The sequence below is a fragment of the Heptranchias perlo genome, unplaced genomic scaffold, assembly GCF_035084215.1.
Source record: "Heptranchias perlo isolate sHepPer1 unplaced genomic scaffold, sHepPer1.hap1 HAP1_SCAFFOLD_44, whole genome shotgun sequence".
NCBI lineage: Eukaryota > Metazoa > Chordata > Chondrichthyes > Hexanchiformes > Hexanchidae > Heptranchias > Heptranchias perlo.
The window spans coordinates 9,424,983-9,441,427 of NW_027139453.1; the positions used below are offsets into that span (position 1 = coordinate 9,424,983).

General features: G+C 44.7%; 1 long non-coding RNA gene across 1 annotated transcript; it reads left to right on the top strand.

The window, feature by feature from the left end:
• Positions 1-669: 669 nt before the first annotated feature.
• Positions 670-15,607, top strand: LOC137312855 (uncharacterized). Its single transcript, XR_010960851.1, has 3 exons — positions 670-756; positions 13,343-13,657; positions 15,320-15,607. It is a non-coding gene; the product is annotated as an uncharacterized lncRNA (long non-coding RNA).
• The last annotated feature ends 838 nt before the right edge of the window (positions 15,608-16,445 follow it).

The window sequence follows — 16,445 nt, forward strand, 5'->3', positions numbered from 1 at the left end:
GCAGCTCTGCCCCCTGACACCGTGATCCACTTTACTAAGGGCCTTTATACTGGCCTCAATGTCAAAGGATCAAATCATGTCACTAACTCGGGACCCGCTCTCTTTAAAAGGGAACCTGAGGGCAATTAATAGCTGTTGTGACCATGTGAACACTCTCTGAACCAGTCCTCTATATTTTGGATGAGGCAAAGTGCGAGTGGCCAGGAGTCATTTTCTGACCGAGCTCCTGCCATCGATCGCAGCGCTTCAACCAGCGCCGGCCTCGACCTGTCGCCCTCTGATATATCTCCGAATCTCCGGATTACCGGCTGGTATGTGCCCGGTATTTCTCTAGAATCTCTTCACCCGAGATCAGGCGACGGGAGAAAGGATGTGCGCACAGCCCGCCTGTCTAACTGGAAGTTTCAGGTTATCCGCTGTTATTAATTTATTCTTCTTCAGATGAAGGTTGGCTGCCGAGACTGACCAATGGGGGAAGCCGCTGTGATGGGCGAGTGGAGATTTACTACAACGGCAGCTGGGGACGAGTGCGGGATAATCACTGGGATTTAAATGATGCCAACGTGGTCTGCAGACAGCTGGGCTGTGGCTGTGCGATATCCGCTTATAACTCTTCAAAGTACGGAGAGGGTGACGGGCCCGTGCGGGTGAATGATGTCCAGTGTGAGGGAAACGAGTCGCAGCTCCGGAACTGCAGCTTATTCACATTGAATCAGAGTCTGACTGACAGCGAGGATGTAGGCGTACTCTGTTCAGGTGAGTGGTGACATTTCAGGAGACATAAACCACCGTTATTCGTGATCTGAGAAATAGAGAATGTGGATCCAGTGTTCATTCGTTTCCATGCAAACTGGTTATTTAGCACAGAATGTGAGCCGACGTGGGAGAAAATTAACAAATATTAAGCTAGAATAGGAGAGATTTTCCCGCTAAATGTGTAGCAGACTTTCGACTGCAGCAGGCATCACAAAAGGCATTGTACCACTTGTTTGCAAAATGTTTGAGCGTTTTAAGGATAATGAGAACGGTTAGGGTTAAGGAAAGATTACACAAAGAAAACAGTTTCCCTGAGTTTTATTATCCGGTGCAAGGAAATCTCCCCTGGCGTTGATCTCGGTTAGTGGGTGGAACAGTTTTTTCTTCAGCTGCCTTTTCACTAACGGTATGAACGAGGTTGAACCATCACCCCACGGCCAACAAGGATCACCAGCTTTCCAGACACATTGCCTGTTAGGTAACAGCGCCATCCATTGAAGTAACAAAAGCAGATGGGGTCTTTCGAGAGCCACCCATTATTTTCAATAGACTGGTATCTCAGTGGTAATCAGGTAAATAAATCTCAAAAGCGTTCATTTAGATACATCTATTCTGTATTTGTGCTTGATTTACCTTCGTAGATTTCTGGAACACGATAGACGAGACAGGAAAAGAGGAGGATGTAGATTGAGTCGAACTTCACTTCTCTGGTAGTTCGGTGCTGGAGTGAGTTCAGTCAAACTCTCGGCACATGTTTTAATTTAGTCAGTCAGACACCGCAGGATGACAGTGCAGAGAGCCCGGGTGAGTTTCATGGAGTGAGCTTAGTCGGTGGTCATGTATTACTATGATGGGAGGAGGAAGTTACAAAGGGACATAGGCAGAATGAAGGAGTGGGCAAAACAATGGAAGATGACGTTTAATGAAGGGGAGTGGGAGATCATCCGCATTGAATCCCAAAGACTAATTGTAATATTGTCTAAATGGGAAGAGACCAGCAACTGTGGAGAAGCAAAGGGCTTTAGGTCTCCAGGCACACATATCACTAAAAGCTAGTGCACAGGTACAAGTGGTAGTGAAAAGGCTAATGGAATGTTGATCTTTATTTCAAGGAGGATGAAATACAAAGGGGAGGAAGTGATGCTTCAGTTGCATCGAGCATTGGTTAGACCCCATCTGGAGCAATGTGTTCAGTTTTTTGCACCGCAGTTCAGGAAGGATACATTGGACTTCAGATTTGTGCAGGGCAAATGGTTAAATTATGAGGACAGATTGCATAGACTAGGATTGTCTTGTCTTCAGTATAGATGGTTGAGGGTGATTGTAAATTAAAATAAGGAAATGGCTGAAATGATAAATAATTACTGTAGAGGAAGAGGATAGCATGCCAGACACCCCATATAATCTAATTTTGACTGGATGGGACTTATCATAATTAGTGTAGCAATTTAACAGTAATCATGAAAATAATGGCACCAAAGAGTGACAAATGTCCAGAACCACGTGGTTTCCATCCCAGGATTTTGAAGGAAGTAGGTGAGAAGATTGCAGAAGCCCGAACTATAATCTTCCAAAGTTCTCTCGATTTAGGAATCGTTCCTTTAGATTAGAAAATTGCACATATCACTCCGCTCTTTAAGAAAGGTGAGAGAAGGAAACCAGAGAATTATAGGCCAGTTAGCCTAACATCTGTTGTCCGGAAATTACTGGAATCTAACATAAGGGATAGAGTGAATGAAATCCTTGAAAATTTTCAGCTGATCAGAGAGAGCCAGCATGGATTTGTAAAGTGTCGGTCATGCCTGATGAACCTGATTGAATTTTTTGAAGAGGTGATTAATGGAATCGACAAGGGAATGTCGACTGATGATGTCGACATGGACTTCAAGAAGGCATTCGATACAATCCCCCATAAAAGACTGTTAGCTAAAGTTGAAGCACATGGAATTGAGGGCAAATTATTGACTTGGTTAGGAAATTGACTGAGCAGCAGAAGACAGAGAGCAGAGATAATGGGCACGTACACAAATTGGCAGGATGTGACTATTGGTGTCACACAGGGATCTGTGTTGGGGCCTGAACTATTCACCATTTATTAACGATTTAGATGACGGGATAGAGAGCCACATATGCAAGTTTGCCGATGACACGAAGATAGGCAGCATTGTAAGCAGTGTATATGGAAGCTTAAAATTTCACAGATATTAATAGGTTAAGTGAATGTGCAAAACTGTGGCAAATGGATTACAATGTAGACAAGTGTGAGGCCATCCACATTGGACCTACAAAAGGATAGATCAGAGTACTTTCTAAATGGTGAGAAGCTTGAAATAATGAAGGTCCAAAGAGTCTTAGGAGACCATGTACATAGATCATTAAAATGTCATGGATAGGTACAGAAAATAATCAAAAAGTCTAATGTAATGCTGGCCTTTATATCTAGAGGACTAGATTACAGGGGGTAGAATTTATGCTACAGCGATACAAAGCCCTGGTTAGACTACAACTGGAGCACGGTGTTCAGTTCTGGGCATCGCACCTTAGGAAGGAATAATTGGCCTTGGAGGGAGTGCAGTGTGGATTTACTAGAATGATACCTGGAACCCAACCAAGGGTTAAATTACGAGGAGAGGTTACACAAACTAGGGTTGTACTCCCTGGAATTTAGAAAATTGAGGCGTGATTTGATCGAACTTTTAAAAATATTAAGGTGAACTGATGGGGCAGCTGGAGAGAAACTATTTCTGCTGGTTGGGGAGTCCAGGACTAGGGGACATAGCCTAAAAATTAGAGCCAGGACTTTCAGGAGTGAAGTTAGGAAACATTCTGCATGCAAAAGGTGGTAGAAGTTTACAACTCTCTTCCGCAAACGGCAGTTGATGCCAGCTCAATTTTTAATTTTAAATCTGAGATTGATAGATTTTTGTTAACCAAAAATATTAAGGGGTACGGGGCTAACGCGGGAATATGGAGTTAGGTCACATATCTGCCAGGATCTTACTGAATGGTGGAACAAGCTCGAGGGGCTAAATGGTCTGCTTATGTTCCGATGATCGAGGTATTTCAAATGATAAGAGATTCCATAGGGTAGATAAATACACTATTTCCTCTGTTGGGGGAATCCAGAACAAGTGGGCATAATCTTAAAATGAGTGTCAGGCCGTTTAGGAGCGAAATCAGGAAAGCTATTTTCACCCAGAGGGTACTACAAACCAGGAAGTCTCTTCCCGCAGACGGCTGTGGATGCTGGGTCACTTGACAATTTCAAGACTGAGATAGATAGACTTTTGTTGGTAAGTGTTCAAGTGATATGGCCCAATGCCGGTATATGGGGTTAAGGTAAAATACAGCCATGATCTAATTGAATGGCAGAACAGGTTCCAGTGGGGGTTGGTGGTGAATGTCCTCCTCGTCTTCCTCCATTCCTCCCCTTCTCTACAGCACCACTTGCACTAAGTGACGAATATCTGGAGCAGAGGCGCCTACTGCTGGAGCAGAACCTGGTCACGTCCCACAGTATCAGAGGCTGAGTGGATTCTGGATGCGGTTGACGGGTTGATTCCACAGTTACAGCCTGGATGCATAGAAACGTACAGCACAGAAGGAGGTCATTCCGCCCATCGTGCCTGTGCCAGTTCGTTGGAAGAGCTATCCAATTAGTCTCACTCCCGTCCTACTTCCCCATAGCCCTGCAACGTTATCCATATCAAGTATTTATCCAATTCCCTTACGAACGTTACTATTGAATCTGCACTCTCCACAATTTCAGGCAGTGAAATGCGGATCATAGCAACTCGCTGCGTTAAAAAAAAATCTCCTCATCTCCTCTGATTCTTTTGCCAATTATATTCAATCTGAATCCTGTGGTTGCCGACCTTCCTGCCAATGGAAACAGTTTTTCATTATTTACTCTATCAAAATCCATCCAACACCTCCATTAACTCTCCCTCTTAACCTTCTCTGGTCTGGACTGGTAATTCCAGATGTGAACAGGGGCAGTACAGCTGTAAGTCATGGTTTTGAGATGTCCCAGAGAGAGTTTCAACAGTTAGTCAATGGTCTGTGATTGTAATATTTTGACTGCTTCCGTGCCACACGCTGGCCACGTGAGGCCGAGGATGGCTGGACAGATTAGCGAGTGGTTAAAGGGCTGGGGTAGGTTGTTCACATTCTTGGGCCATTGGAAGTAACTCTGGAAAAAGAAAATATGATGTACTGAAGATACAGCCTGCAGTTGACCAAACGGCGCAATGCCCTTGTGGTGAGGTTAACAGGAACATTTGGAGATGCTAAACTAGTATGTCCACGGTTTGCGGAACGTGTAGGCTTGCGACCAGGGGTAAAACGTGATTAGTAACACAGTTTGAACAGAATTAGAATTGACTGCAATAAATAACAAGAAACATCACGAGAGGAGGAAGGGAAATAAAGGGGTTTCCAGGAAGTGAGAGATGCACAAACTGTATTTAAGTGGACAAGAGTCTGCGAGATTTAGGAGAGAGCTGCATCGAATAGGACAGGAGCAATTGAAGGTTCTGCCCCAGAGGTGCGGCAGAGGGAGGCGGAGGGACAGGTGGCCAGAATCAGAGGGACAAGGAGTGCAGGGCATGGTGGGCTGGGGGAAGTTGAGAGATGGGGTGTGGAGACACTATGGGGTAAGGGGATTGTAAACTGACGGTGTGGAAGGCGTGATGGGGAAGGTTGTGAGATGGAGTGGGGTGACACCATGAGGAGAAGGGACCGCAAAATCTCGGTGTGGGGTGATGTGGGGCTGGAGATGGTTGAGCGATGGGGTGGGGTGAGGCCCTGTGGGGAAGGGGGGCGGTGGCGGGGCCGGGGATTTTAAACTGACACTTTCGAGAGAAAGTTAAATAAGGAAATTAGAAATGGGAATGTGTCGACCTTCTCAAAAACAAGGTCAGGATAGCGGATTATTTATGTTTCTACATAAGGCATTGGAAAGATATTTGAAGAGTTACAAAAGTTATGAATTATAGCTGGACATGACCGAATCGCTAGAACAAAGAGATACCTTATTTTTGGCAGGATGAGGACCTTTATATTCCTGGTCACCATAGTTAAAATGTGGTGAGGAGTTAAACGAACGATTGTAATTTTCCCCCTACACCTCATTATTATTTACCCCCTTGGGCCCTTCCTAAGTCACTCCATCTCCGAAACATTTATGCATGACTTTATCACCTCATGAATTGACCAACTTGCTGCCCTCCTGTACTCTGCCCTCCAGAAACTCGATATTGTCCAAATCTCGCCTGCACATTCCCTGTCCCACAACAATTCCTCACCGTTCATCATCCCTGTCCCACAACAATTCCTCAATGTTCATCATCCCTGTCCCGCAACAATTCCTCACCTTTCATCATCCCTGTCCCACAACAATTCCGCACCATTCATCATCCCTGTCCCACAACATTTCCGCACCATTCATCATCCCTGTCCCACAACAATTCCTCACCGTTCGTCATCCCTGTCCCACAACAATTCCTCACCGTTCATCATCCCTGTCCCACAACAATTCCTCACCGTTCATCATCCCTGTCCCGCAACAATTCCTCACCTTTCATCATCACTGTACCACAACAATTCCTCACCATTCATCATCCCTGTCCCACAACAATTCCTCACTGTTCATCATCCCTGTCCCGCAACAATTCCTCACCTTTCATCATCCCTGTCCCACAACAATTCCGCACGATTCATCATCCCTGTCCCACAACAATTCCTCACCGTTCATCATCCCTGTCCCACAACAATTCCTCACTGTTCATCATCCCTGTCCCGCAATAATTCCGCACCATTCATCATCCCTGTCCCACAACAATTCCTCACTGTTCATCATCCCTGTCCCGCAACAATTCCTCACCTTTCATCATCCCTGTCCCACAACAATTCCGCACCATTCATCATCCCTGTCCCACAACAATTCCTCACCGTTCGTCATCCCTGTCCCACAAGAATTCCTCACCGTTCATCATCCCTGTCCCACAACAATTCCTCACTGTTCATCATCCCTGTCCCACAACAATTCCTCACCGTTCATCATCCCTGTCCCACAACAATTCCTCACCCCATCATCCCTGTCCCACAACAATTCCTCACCGTTCATCATCCCTGTCCCACAACAATTCCTCACCGTTCATCATCCCTGTCCCACAACAATTCCTCACTGTTCATCATCCCTGTCCCACAACAATTCCTCACTGTTCATCATCCCTGTCCCACAACAATTCCTCACCGTTCATCATCCCTGTCCCACAACAATTCCTCACTGTTCATCATCCCTGTCCCACAACAATTCCTCACCCCATCATCCCTGTCCCACAACAATTCCTCACCTTTCGTCATCCCTGTCCTACAAGAATCCCTCACCGTTCATCATCCCTGTCCCACAACATTTCCTCACCCCCATCATCCCTTTCCCAGAACAATTCCTTTCCACCCATCATACCTGTCCCCGCTGATATACAATTCCTTCCCACCCATTATCCCTGTCCCCGCTGATATACATTTCTTTAGCACCCATTATCCCTGTCCCCGAAGATATACATTTCTTTAGCAGCCATTATCCCTGTCCCCGCTGATAGTCTTCTACAGGTATGCAAACAGTAAACGGGTAGTTAGAGGAGGGTTGAAGCCGATTAGGGACCATAATGCAGATCTACTCATGGAAACAGAGGAGATGGCCGAGGTACTAAATAAGTACTTTGCCTCTGTCTTTACCAAGAAAGTAGATGCTGCCAGAGGCTCACTAAAGGAAGATATAGTTGAGATACTGGGTGGGCTAAAAATTAATAAAGATGAGCTCTTGGGATGGCTGACTGTACTTAAAGTAGGTAAGTCACCCGGACTGGATGGGCTGCATCCTAGGTTTGAGAGTGAATTAAGGGTGGAAATTACGGAGGTACTGGCCACAATCTTCCAAACATCGTAGATCCGGGTATTGTGCCAGAGGACCCGATCACTGCAAATGTTACATCCTTGTTCCAAAAAGGGTGTAAGGATAAACCCAGCAACTATCGGTCAGTCAGTTTAAACTCAGTGGTGGGGAAACTTTTAGGAATTATAATCCGGGACAGAAATAACAGTCACTTGTGGAGTGGGGATTGATTAGGGAAAGCCAGCAAGGATTTGTTAAAGGGAAATCGTGTTTAACTGACTGGATTGAGGTTTTGTTGATGTTACAGAGAGGGTAGATGAAGGCAATGCAGTTGATATGTTGTATATATGGACTTTCAAAAGGCGTTTGATAAAGTGCCACATGGTAGGTTAATCATCAATATTGCGGTCCATGGAATAAAGGGGGCAGCAGCAACATGGGTACATAATTGGCTCAGTGACAGGAAACAGAGAGTATTGGTGAACGGTTGTTTTTCGCATTGGAGGGAGGTGTACAGTGGTGTTCACCAGGGGTCTGTGCTGGGACCACTGCTTTTCTTGAAATATATTAATGACTTGGACTTGGGTGTACTAGGCACAATTTCAAAATTTGCAGATAACCCAAAACTTGGAAGGGTGGTAAACAGTGAGGAGGATAGTGATGAACCTCGAAAGGATATAAACAGGCTGGTGGCGTGGGCCGACACGTGATAGATGAAATTTAACGCAGAAAAATGCGAAATGATACATTTCGGTCGGAAGAACGAGGAGAGGCAATATCAACTAGAGGGCACAAATCTAAAAGGGGTACAGGAACAGAGAGATCTGGGGGTTTATGTGCACAAATCGTTGAAGGTGGCAGGACGGCTTCAGAAAGCGGTTAAAAAAGTATATGGGCTCCTGGGCTTTATAAATAGAGGCATAGGGTACAAAAGTATGGAAGTCATGGTGAATCTTTATAAGACACTGGTTCGGCTACAACTGGAGTATTGTGTCCAGTTCTGGGCACGGCACTTTTGGAAAGATGTGAAGGCTTTCGGGAGGGTGCAGAAGAGATTTATAAGTGTGATTCCAGGGATGAGGGACTTTAGTTATGCGGATAGATTGGACAAGCTGGGGTCATTCTTTTTGGAACAGAAATGGTTGCGACGAGATTTGATAGCGGTATTCAAAATCATGAAGGGTCGAGACAGATTAGAGAGTGAGAAACTGTTCCCATTGGCGGAAGGGTCAAGAACAGAGGACATGGACATGGTGATTGGCAAAGGAACCAAAGGTGACATGAGGAAAAACTTTTTTACACAGCGATCTGTAATGCACTGCCCGAGGGGGTGGTGGAGGCAGTTTCAATCATGGCCTTCAAAAGGGAACTGGATAAGTACTTGAAAAGCAAAACTTTGCAGGGCTACGGGGATAATGCCGGAGCACACTCGATGGGCTGAATAGCCTCCTGTGCTGTAACTTTTCTATGATTCTACATACAATTCCTCACCACCATTATCCCTGTCCCTGCTTATATACAATTCCTCACCATCTTTATCCCTGTCCCTGCTTATATACAATTCCTCACCACCCATTATCACTGTCCCTGCTGATATACAATTCCTCACCACCCATTATCACTGTCCCTGCTGATATACAATTCCTCACCACACATTATCTCTGTCCCTGCTGATATACAATTCCTCACCACCCATTATCCCTGTCCCTGCTGATATACAATTCCTCACCACACATTATCCCTGTCCCTGCTTAAATACAATTCCTCACCACCCATTATCCCTGTCCCTGCTGATATACAATTCCTCACCACACATTATCCCTGTCCCTGCTGATATACAATTCCTCACCACACATTATCTCTGCCCCCGCTGATATACAATTCCTCACCACCCATTTTCCCTGTCCCTGCTGATATACAATTCCTCACCACACATTATCTCTGCCCCCGCTGATACACAATTGCTTACCACCCATTATCTCTGCCCCCGCTGATATACAATTCCTTACCACCAACGTCCCTGTCCCCGCCGATATACAATTCCTCACCACCCATTATCACTCTCTCCGCTGATATACAATTCCTTACCACCCATTATCCCTGTCCCCGCTGAGCTACACGTCCTCACGGCACATTATCCCAGTCCACAGTGATGTACAATAGGTCCCCACCACAGAAAATCCCAGTCCACACTGATGTCGAACAGATCCCCACCACACATAATCCCAGTCCACACTGACCTACAACAGATCCCCCACATATAATCCCACTCAACACTGATCTACAACCGATCCTCCCACACATAATCCCAGTCCACGCTATTCTATAAAAATTCCTCATCGCCCATCATCATTTTCCACACTGATAAGGCATCAGATTTATATTCCAAGCACCCACCTCTAAATGTCAAAGTCCTCATCCCGCCCGATATCTGCAACTTCATCCAATCGTACATCCCGAAGCACTGTGTCCGATGAGACCGAGATCCTTTGCGTTGAAACCATCTTTGCCCCACTGTTAGCAAAACATTCTGCTGACTCGCTACACTCTGGTCTCTCCTGCTAATCTCCAACGACTCTCCGCTTCTCTCTCATTTTAAAAACCTTCTCAAAACCCATGAGTTTGACCCAGATCTTGGTCACACCTCATGTTTTCGGCTCGTACAAAAATTTGTTTTCAGTGCACCAGGGTTTTCAAAAAGGCCTTCAATTGGCAAATTGACATCTCACTGAAGGCTGGTTGTAAATGATCTATCGTATCATTAAGTAATCTTAATGAATACTTTGCGTCTGTCTTCATACAGACGGTGGTGAAGCACAGATTGTAGTTAAGGAGGAGGAGTGTGAAATTTGGATGCGATAAACATGGTGACAGAGGAAGTATTAAGGGGTTTAGCATCTTTGAAAGTAGATAAATCACCAGTCCCAGACGAAATGCATCCCAGTCTGTTAAGAGAAGCAAGGGAGGAAATAGCAGAGGCTCTGACCATCATTTTCCAATCCTTCCTGGCTACAGGCGTGGTGCCGCAGGATTGGAGGACGGCTAACGTTGTACCGTTGTTTGAAAAGAGAGAAAGGGCTAGACCTAGTAATTACAGGCCAATCAGTCTAATCTCAGTGGTAAGCAAATTATTGGCATAAATTCTGAGGGACAGTATAAACCATAATTTAGAAAGGCACGGGTTAATCAAGGACAGTCAACGTGGATTTGTTAAGGGAAGGTCGTGTCTAACTAATTTGATTGAATGTTTTGAGGAGCTAACAAGGACGGTCGATGAGAGTAAAGCATTTGCTATAGCGTACATGGATTTTAGCAAGGCTTTTGATAAGGTCCCACATAGCAGACAGGTCAGAAAAGTAAAAGCCCAAGGGATAATGGATCCAGAAGTGAATTGGACCCAGAGTTGGCTCAGTGGCAGGAAGCAAATGGTATTGGTCAACGGGTGTTTTTCTGATTGGAAGACAGCTTCCAGTGGGGTTCTGCAGGGCTCAGTATTAGGTCGCTTGCTTTTTGTGGTATATATTAATGATTTAGATTTAAATGTAGGGGGAATGATTAAGAAATTTACAGATGATACAAAAATTGGCATGTGGTTGATATTGAGGACAGCTGTGGACTAAAGAAAGATATGAATGGACCGGTCAGGTGGGCAGAAAAGTGGCAAATGGAATTCAATCCTGAGAAGTGTGAGGTAATGCAATTAGGGAGGTCAAACAAGGCAATGGAGTAAACAATAAATAGTAGGATACTGAGAGGTGTAGAGGGACAAAGGGAGTTCGAATGCATGTCTTCAGATCCCTGAAGGTAGCAGGAAAGGTAGACAAGGTGGTTAAAAGGCAAAAGGGATACTTTTCTTTATTGGCCGTGGTATAAAATATAAGAACATGGAGGTTATACTAGGACTGTATAAAACATTAGTTAGACCACAGCTTGAGTACTGCGTGCATTTCTGGTCACCACATTACAGGAAAGATTTGATTACACTCGAGAGGGTACAGAGGAGGTTTATGAGGATGTTGCCAGGAGTGGAGAATATTAGCTTTGAGGAAAGATTGGATAGGCTGAGGTTGTTTTCTTTGCAACAGAGGAGGCTGAGGGGTGATTTAATTGAGGTGTATAAATTTATGAGCGGTCGAGATAGAGTGGACAGGAAGGACCTATTTCCCTTAGGAGAGAGGTCAATAACCAGGGAGCACAGATTTAAAGTAATTGGTAGGAGAATTAGGGGGAAAAAAATCCAACAGTGCGTGGTGGGGGTCTGGAACTCACTACCTGAAAGGGTTGTAGAGGCAGAAACCCTCATCTCATTTAAAAGGTACTTGGATATGTACTTGTTGTCAGTAACCTAGAAGGCTACGGACCAAGTGTTAGAAAGTGGAATTAGGCTGAGTAGCTCTATTTCGACCGGCACAGATACGGTGGGCCGAATGGCCTCCTTCTGTACCGTAAATTTTCTATGTTTCTATGATGATATAAATGGAGATGATGCAGCATTGGTAGAAAGCTGGTTTTCGGACAGGAAGCAAAGTGCTGGAGTGCGTGGGCATTGCTTGGATTGGAGAATATTTCGAAGGCCTGCATCCCGGGTTCATTAATGCTCCACTTTTATTCCTGATGTATAGATGATTTGCATTTGGAAAAGGGGAGCACAATGCTTAGATTGGCTGACGATAAAACAGTAAGGGATGTGGTTAACAGTGAGAACAGTAAAGTATTTCAGGCGGACACAAACACTTTGCAGAATGGTCAAATATGTGTCAAATTTAATTTAGTATGGAGCAGTGTCCGGTAATGCATTTGGAAGGAGAACAATGAACAGAAGCATACGTTCAATGCATTGATGTTGGCTGAACAGAGACTTTGCACTTCACACAGAAAAGAGTGTATTTTGTGCTTCTATTAATCCGTGCTCATGGACGGACACTGATATTTTGGCCATGCCCAAGTTCCTGACGTGCTGAAGATTGCTCTCTAAATCCTTGCTGCCGTGTGTGCAGATAAATAAAGAACAAAGTGCCAATGGTGTTATGGATTTTATAAATAATGACAAAGACACAGGCATAGACATAAAACTATGATGGGCTTCGCTAGGGTGATGAGGGAAAGAGTATTTCTTCTCTTTGGAGAGTTAGTGGTGGTCCTTAAATCAAGATTGTCCTATAAGACTGAGACTAGACGTTAGGAAAAATGTATTCATGCAGGAAACTGTTAGAGGACACATTGCTTTGCCACACGCATTAGTTGCTGCACAGACCATTGCATTTTTGCGAAGAATATGAGTCAGCATTTGAACCAGATGAAAATTCAGGGCTTTGGGAGAGAGAAAGGAAGTGTGATTAGTTTTTGACTTATCTGGCTAGGAGCTGACATATTGGCTCCCTGTGTACTGTAAGTATCTATAGAAGGAACTGGAACAAATCGCAGACCTTTTCTAACCTCAGAAATGTAGTGGGGACTTCCTGACACTGCGGATTGTCTCTGGTTGGTGTACGGAACGGAAGGAGAGGCCAGTTGTTCATTTCTATTGCCGTTCCTTTGTACTCTGGTCCGGCAGGAGTCAGCTAATACTGGAGAGGAGACAAGTGTATTGGTGGAATAAAAGGGAATGCAACTTGTAGAAATGTTGCAGGGACTAATCAAGCCCTTTCAATCCACTACATCTAATACAACCGACTTGATTTGCAACAGAACATAAACAGATTAGACTGGTGGACGGCGGAAGTCCTTGTGCTGGGAGAGTGGAAATTTACTACAATGGTACCTGGGGGTCAGTGTGCGATGATTCCTGGGATCTACTGGACACCGATGTTGTTTGCATGCAACTGGGTTGTGGATATTCAGTAAAGGCGACAGCTCCGGTTTCCTGTGGACAGACCTCGGGGCCAATTTGGTTGGATGAACTGAGATGCACGGGTAACGAATCGGTACTTTGGGAGTGTGATTCATCAGCTTGGGGAGACCATGACTGTATTCATAAAGAAGATGTCAGGATCGTATGTTCAGGTAAGTGAGTCGACACAGCAAGAGGGTATTCATTTTAAAGGAGTAAGGATTGTATATTTAGATAAGGAACTAAAGACAACAGGAGTGTGTTCATATAAAAGTGGTAAAGGATGTACATTTATGGAAGGGACTAAACACTTGGTCCTCTTCCCTTGAAAGGATTGTAGTTTAGTGTTGGGTTAGCGATTGACTGTCTCCCTATTCTGTGCTATTTACATGGGCGGATGTTGTCGTAGGACGGTAACAATCCGCACTGCTGTAGTCCCAGAAATTTAACCAATAATACGGTTCAGGCTGTGGCAGTCCCAACACCAGCACCGTTTTGTCGGTGTAGTAAATACTTTCTCTTCACTCTACCTTTTGCTCTGGGAGCGGCGTCAGACGATTCCAGTATGAAATCGCTTTTTTGAAGTTTATAGCGGATTTACTGAGAGAAAACACTTTCACTGCGCTGCCGTATAATGTTACCAGAGTGTGGACGCTCGTTTAGGTGTTGAACATAGTGGGCGGGAAGAGAAGCTCCAGCTTGTGTATGAGCGGGGCTCACTGCTGAATGGGCTCGGTGCCCGAGCCAGTGATGAATAGATTATAGGAACATAGGAACAGGAGTAGGCCATTCAGCCCCTCTTGCCTGCTTTACCATTTGATAAGACCATGGCTGATCTGTGATCTAAATCCATATACCCGCCTTTGGCCCATATCCCTTAATACATTTGATTGCCAAAAAGCTATCCATCTCAGATTTAAATTTAGCAATTGAGCTAGTATCAATTGCCGTTTGCGGAAGAGAGTTCCAAACTTCTACCACCCTTTGTGTGTCGAAATACTTTCCAGTCTAACTCCTGATAGAGACAGTAAAAGACTGGAAATCCTTACAGGTAAGGAGGGGGTATTGTTCAATGAAACTCTCCCCTGCAGTCCAGGACTGAATTTATAAACATTAACAGTGAAGCGAATTCCATCAGATGTCAGTGACAGTGTTCAATATCAAAATCCATTCCTCACTTCATCAGATAATGGTGAGAGATTCCAGTATCGATATCCCTTCCTCACTCCAGCAGTTGTCGGTGATAGATTCCAGTATCAATATCCCTTCCTCACTCCATCAGATGATGGTGACAGATTCCAGTATCAATATCCCTTCCTCACTCCATCAGATGATGGTGACAGATTCCAGTATCAATATCCCTTCCTCACTCCATCAGATGTCGGTGACAGATTCCAGTATCAATATCCCTTCCTCACTCCATCAGATGTCGGTGACAGATTCCAGTATCAATATCCCTTCCTCACTCCCTCAGATGTCGGTGACAGATTCCAGTATCAATATCCCTTCCTCACTCCATCAGATGATGGTGACAGATTCCAGTATCAATATCCCTTCCTCACTCCATCAGATGTCGGTGACAGATTCCAGTATCAATATCCCTTCCTCACTCCCTCAGATGTCGGTGACAGATTCCAGTCTTAATATCCCTTCCTCACTCCATCAGATGATGGTGACAGATTCCAGTATCAATATCCCTTCCTCACTCTATCAGATGTCGGTGACAGATTCCAGTATCAATATCCCTTCCTCATTCCATCAGATGTCGGTGACAGAGTGCTGTATTAACATTCCTTCATCATTGTCAAGTTACTGACACTCACTTCGATTCACAGAGCATAAGGAGATCAGATTAGTGAAAGGAGACCATTCCTGTGAGGGCCGAGTGGAGGTGTTCTATCGAGGATCCTGGGGAACAGTTTGTTACGATGACTGGGATATGAAAGACGGCGAGGTCGTCTGTAAACAGCTGGATTGTGGATCAGTTACCGAGATTCCATTCGAAGCCCATTTTGGAGAAGGCACAGGGCCCATTTGGCTGGATAATGTTGAATGCCGCTCAGACGAGTCTTTCTTGTGGCAATGTTCCTCCACACCATGGGCTCAGCATAACTGTAAGCACAGCGAGGATGCTGGTGTGGTTTGCTCAGGTAACAGTCTGTTTTTACTCAGTGCAAGTACCATTCATGGATATCTTTATTACAGTGCATCATTGGCGCATGTGTCTTGTACTTCAGGAAATCAATCGTTAACGAGGAGCGACAGTTTCAATTCTTGTACTGGGACACCTGACCACACAAGTGACCATTTTCCAGGTAGTTTCCTTTTCAAATAATATGGTCTTTACTTGTGATTCCGCTAATGAGTCATAAAATAACTGAACTTCCTGTTAATTTGTTACTTTATTCAGGACAACAATTACGGTTAGTTGGAGGAAGGACTAACTGTTCGGGAAGAGTTGAGATCATGTTCAATAACACATGGGGGACGGTGTGTGACGATTCCTGGGATAGGCGAGAGGCCCGTGTGGTGTGCCGGCAGCTGGATTGCGGCTCCGCCCTTGCGGATTCCGGGGAGCCTGTGTTTGGGAAAGGCGAGGGCCCTGTGTGGCTGAACAGAGTCCAGTGCAAGGGAAGCGAACTCTTCCTGTGGGACTGTCGGTCATCAACATGGGCTCAGCGAGTCTGTGCTCACAAAGTCGCCAGTGTGATGTGTTCTGGTAGGAGCAGGAACATGTTTATTCAGTCAATGGACGCCTTCATTTATTCATTTCCGTGCATCATATGAAGTCTCTTGTTATCTATTTTAAAAGCGAAAGTGTAAAATGATGATTTACTTTTAACTGATATTGAATATTCGACTTTGCCATCTCTCCCTAAAACTGCATAAAAATCTACATGTAATTTTCAGTAGAAGTTAATGTTGTTCTTTAATTTGAGAATATTGTTTGATTCGGATCAG